Source organism: Odontomachus brunneus, unplaced genomic scaffold, assembly GCF_010583005.1.
Source record: "Odontomachus brunneus isolate Ranch 3 - 2012 unplaced genomic scaffold, Obru_v1 Obru_scaffold_099, whole genome shotgun sequence".
Lineage (NCBI taxonomy): Eukaryota > Metazoa > Arthropoda > Insecta > Hymenoptera > Formicidae > Odontomachus > Odontomachus brunneus.
The window spans coordinates 648,047-653,916 of NW_022639549.1; the positions used below are offsets into that span (position 1 = coordinate 648,047).

General features: G+C 41.1%; 1 protein-coding gene across 6 annotated transcripts in view; it reads left to right on the forward strand.

Annotated features, from left to right (window-relative positions):
• The window catches only part of LOC116848725 (zinc finger homeobox protein 3), a 680,554-nt gene that overhangs the window by 128,509 nt on the left and 546,175 nt on the right, over window positions 1-5,870 (forward strand). For all 6 annotated transcript variants that reach the window (XM_032825123.1, XM_032825133.1, XM_032825132.1 and 3 more), the window contains one exon: window positions 3,096-3,161. The gene's annotated coding sequence lies outside the window, so the exon portion shown is untranslated. The remainder of the gene's footprint in view (window positions 1-3,095; window positions 3,162-5,870) is intronic.

The following is a 5,870-nucleotide window of genomic DNA, read 5'->3' on the forward strand; positions in this document are numbered from 1 at the left end:
GAGAGAGAGAGAGAGAGAGAGAGAGAGAGAAAGAGAGAGAGAGAGAGGGGGGAAGGAAGGAGAGGAAAGGCGAGTACGCGACGGTGACGACGACTGCGACAACGACGGCGTTCGTCGCAGCAGCATCAGCAGCAAGGACGTTCAAGTTTAAACGAAAATAAAAATTCCCCACGCTCCGATACTAATTATAGAATGCGCTCATCGAGTGACGGCCGGCTAAATCGCCGATACGCCGGTACGGTTAGATACGCCGGCGCTCGGCGCCGGATTTTTCCTCTCCTCTTCGTCTCCTCCGGCGACGGTGGATATGTGCGCGCTCACGAGGCGCGACGGCGACGACGACGACGACGACGACGTGCACTCGTCGGCCGCTAAATCGCGGAAAATTAATATGGTTTTTACAGCGACGGCGAGGAGGTAATTAGCCGCGGTGGCTTTCGCAAGAACGCAACGAACGCAGACGTGATCGCGGGAGCGCTCTCGATCGCGCTCCTATCAGGGCACAATGGAACGCGCCGTTGGCAGGAGTGGTGTACCTACAAATCGCAAGAGAAAAAGAGAGAATCAAGTTTGAGGATGCATCATACGCGTAGATCCGACGTTACACGGAGAAAAGGAGGTTCGGTTGGATTGACCGAAGGACGTTGGTAAAATGGACCAATTTTAATCGGAAAAGTATAAGTTATACGTGTAATCTTGCGTTATTAGGTTTGCTGAAAACAATGATAGCATTTTTCTCCGTTTAGATCCGTGGAAATGTCAAAATTCGTCTTAAAGGAATCAAGATAAGTCACTTTTAATAGTAATTCGACGACGATTTTGTTTCAGTTATTAATTACTTGTATATATATACTTGTTATAGCTTAGTTTTCTAATTTTTTTCATTGAAAACCAAGGGAATGCACTTTAAAGTGGAACATTTCAGAAATTATAAATTTAATACAGCGAGGACAATATGAAATATATATATATATATATATATACACACATATATATATGATTTCGTTATGTTAGATTTAGTATTTCTGAAGTGTTTAATTTTGAAGTTTTTCCTAGGTGTTAAGTGAAAAAAAGTTATAAAACCTAAACCATAATACAATAATTAAATAATTGCAATAAAATTGTCACTAACCAAATTATTATTAAATATGACTTATTTCAATGCCTTTAAGGTAAATTTTGTCACTTTTTCACAAAGTTCGGACGGATAAAAATGCTATCATCGTATTCAACGATTTATGAAACATAAAATTACATGTTTTGTTTATGTTATACTTTTTAGGTCAAAAAATCGTCTCATTTTACCCATTGTTCTTTTTGCTGAAATATGAACGAACCAGAAAATTCCAGTTAAAGTTATAAGAATTCTGCTCGTATTAATCTGAAGTCTTGTTAACTTGAACGGAATTCTGATAATTTCAACTAAAATTTCGCTTATATTGTGCCAGAAATTTGACTAATCCAACTAAACTTTTTTCCGTGTACTTTTCGCGGGGACAGGACGATGAATTGAAACCAACGGAATCTGAATCGAAATGCATGCACCTTCCGTAGAACAGCTGCCCAATTATTGCACACAGCACACTAGCACACAGGAGAAACATTTTGATTGGATTAACCAAATGTCTATGAGATATGAACGAATCAGAAATTCCGGTTAAAATTACCAGGATTCTGTTCAAATTAATAAGATTTTTTTGGTTAACCAGAACTTGTAACTTTGACAAATTAACAAGATGTCTAGGTAATTAGAATCTGCAATTATTTAAGTTAACTAGAAATCTTGTTAACTTGATCAGGATTCTAGTTGTGTTCAAATAAGCTTGAAATTGCGTGGATAATGAGTGAATGAGTAGAAAGATACTATTTTAATGGTATAAAATATAAAAATTGACACAAATAAAAATTATTATGATAGCTCAGACTTGGAAGCTCGGATAACACAGTACAACCACAAGAATAAATAAAAGGATAGATCCATATCTTATTTGATGATTGCGAAAGATGTCATATATAAGAAATGGAAAACATATATATTATGTACCAAAGATTTGCTGCTCTATAAATCTCGTTAGCATTAAGATTTTTCTATTAAAAAGCATACACAAAAAGTGAGATACTACTACGGCAAACCTGCCCATTTTATGAAGATCACTTGATTGTTAATTGAATAATTTTTTGCTCTTTTACTGTCATATTTTCATTTAGTACATGATGTACTGTCAGATTTTGCACATCTTTTATGTGCACTGAAAGCATTGTATCTTGGAATCCCAAGTATCCAGACGCACAAACTACTAAAAAATGTCTTAAAAACGTTCAAAAAGCCTCCAAAAGAAACAGGACATTATTTGGACATCCTCAAGACATTTTTTAGTAGACTGTGCTCTGTTTGGGTAGTTTTATTCTTGAGTTATCGAAATTAAAGTTAACATACATTAAATTTTTACCAGAAAACTCCGGTGCCAAATTATAAATTCCGACATGGCCGTCGCGCATAAAGAATTTTTATGTTTATTTATAGGAAGGAAAACGCAAGAATCGATGTAAAATATTTCTTCTTCCTTTTTACGTGTGTCTTTAAAATTTCGAGAAATATATTCTACGAAATTGCACCAGATTTCGTCTGTTCACGCGTGAGAGATCGTTTTCTGCTGTGCGACGGGGTATTTTAAATTTAGAGGAGATAGAAGATTCTTAACCAGGATTTGGGTCGCGCTAAGTGAAAAATCGCGCATATATGTACACACGTATCCTTAATGAGCACGTGTACACGCACGCTCGCGCTAAAAAGCGCGTAAATACGCTTTTAACCGAAGAACGAAGCAGGCATAAATATTTTAACGGACGCGACCATAAATACCAGCGGGCGCGCGCGTCGAGGGAGACGAAAGCCTCGTTCTCTTTTGTCTCTCTATAGATTCTCGCGCGATATATTTATTTTCCGTTTCCCGCATGATTAAATTTATCGGATAAAAGACCTGGTGTGTGTTGTGCACGCGCGTACGCGCCCGTCTGTAAATTTATTCCGTCTCTCCGTCTTCTTTCTGGCGAATTCGACATCGCCGTTTAATGCAAATTTCCTCGCGTTTCAGACTCGCACGCGGGGATGTGACGTCAGCAGAAGCTCGCAGGATGAAGGTCACCCTGATCGCGGAACGGTGAGTCAATGATTAATCAACATGGCTGCACCTCATTGCGGCGATAATTATTTAACATGGCAATCGATGTAATTACCTCTCGTATCGACACACCTACCTGTGTTCTTGCGCACGTATACGCACGTCGCGCGCGCGCGCGCGCGCGCACTTATCTTTCGCGCCAGATCACAGCGGATTGGCTCGTACCATACAATGATTATCTGTCATTGCCAATCAAGGTGTTCTTATTCCTTAACGAGTACGTAATAGTAAGGCTGCGTGTCGGATTGCGATCACGAAAGGTCACGCGAAAGTATAAAGCGACACAATGCTAATAATAATGCACTAAACCGAAGGCAAATAGTTCGCTACATCGACGGCAACTGCGTCGTCGCCGTTGTGCTCAGCGCTTCAAAAACACACACACACACACACACACAACATCGGTATTGGCCCGCGTTTTCGTCTCGCGCTTCCGTCTCGCAGAAGATCGTCGCAATTCCGAAAAATTAATCTCGAACAATTAGCGGTTCGTTTCACGCGACGACGCGAATTTTCGTGGCAATTTCCACAAAGCGCACCCGCGCTGTCCGCTTTTATTATCACGATCGCGCAGTTTACCGCGGAACCAGTGGAAATGCTTAAAATACGCTCCGGCGAGCAAGAAAGATACGTATCGCGTCGAAACAAGAGAAAAATGGATCCTGCCGTGGAGAGAGAAAGAGAGAGAAGAGGGCAGTGAGGGAGAAAGAAAGAGAGAGGAGCCAGCTGTTCGGAAAATATACGCTGTTAGTGTACCCATTAAAGTAGTACCGCACCTATTAAACGTAATTTCACGCGGGGGGAAGGGAAAGCTTCTGGGTAAAGAGAAAGAAAGAGAAAGACTGTTCTATCGGAAGGGTGAGATGCACCGCGCAAGTACATCATCCATACGGAGCAAATGGCCGATAAATTCGGATTCGCAGAACGCTATAGACGCAGACGTACGCACGGTGTGATCCGCGTCTAATAATCGTTTCTGCCTCATTTACACGCGTCGTACAACGCGTTGCGCGGCCGAGAACAACGGCCCCGGACGTCACGGCTATTAACTGCATTCTGCGCATTGATATGCACCGACGTGGACGTATTTAAATTAGCTCCTGTTAAACCTGCGCTAGAAATAGGTCTCGTGATCACGACGTGCGGCGTTAAACACGGACGGTCGCGAGCGCACCGCTTCGATCCTCGCGATGCCACCTTCGAGATCGTTTGGCGTTTTGTGGGACTTCGTGAGAAAGCGACGTGCGATTTGGTCCATTAACTGCGGCTCAGCTAAGCGCCTTGCCGCTGAATTCATGTAAAGGGTACATTGAGAAGAAAATATTTGAACAATAAGAAATTTGTTGTGCACTAATAACATATCTGCTCGTCCTTATACTAATGTACATATTTTTACACTAAGAAAGAATTTCGCTCAAATGAGGAAATGTAACACTTTCTTAAGACTGTAGCAATGCAATTTTCATGGAAAAGCAATTGCTTATTCTATTACAAAAGAATAAAAAGATTTAGATTTAAGTAAATATCTAGCCAAATATATAAAAAATATTTTATTTTTTAGACATATTTTCTCTGTAATAGCAGCGCAAATGTCGCTTGTCACTTTCTATTGCGCAATTTATTAATGAATTAGTGAAATTCAGAAACGCAATTTCAAGAAAATGTACAAACTGTTACTCAACAACAACAATCTATCTACTTGGCTCAATACTAAGAGAAAAATATTTAAAAATAAAAGTATTTATTTGATGGGGACATATTTATTTGCGGTACATATTTTTACATTGAGAAAATATTTCTTTTTACTATGAAAAAATATAGATTTTCATAAAGTGATGTTACTTTTTACGAAAACTTTTGTTTATTAAACAAAAGAATCTAAAGATTCAAGTAAACATATGTGTTGTTATATAGTAGAAATAGAAATCAATATTTTTCGTTTCTCGAATATTTTTTCTCTCAATAAATGCAAGTTCTAGAAGAGAACCATCGTAGTGGGATGTTTTGTCCTAAAAACGTTTAATAGAGAGCCACGCTGTAACGGCTGTAGCAGCCAAAGGCTCAAGACGTCGGTATCGATATGAATCGATATAAATCCGAAGACGAATAGCCGCAGCATCGCGCGCGCGTCTGTGATATCCTTCTTCTCTCGAGAGACTTCGCTGACGATACCATCGGATTTATTAGTTCGCCGCATTGGATAACAATTAAAGAAAATCGCCGTTCATACACGCGACTCTTAGTTCGCTCGAAGCGAGAGGGAGGAAAAGAGGAAGAGAGACGCTCGTTCTCAGGCCGACTTAGCGAATACAATGAGCAATTCAGCACGTCGCGGTTATTATATCTAACTCCGGTCGAATAGAAAAGGACTTCTTCTCGCGTTCGCGCGCGTCGTCCTTGCCGCTCGCTAGGAAGGAAGCAAGACGGAGAGGTCGGAAAAGGAGGAAGGGGGGCCCCACCACACACGCGCGGTGCCCCGGGGCGACGCGGAATCACTCAGAGAGCGCCGGCCGTTACTTCATTTTTGCGGAGCGTTTACAACGTCCTGTCCACTCGCGTGGCATCGTTGCTGGCATTTCGATGCATAATAAACGACCGGTTAGCCCTGCACCACGGCTCACACCTCTGCCCCCCTCCTCTCTCTCTCTCACTCTCTCTCTCTCTCTCTCTCTCTCTCTCTCTCTCTCT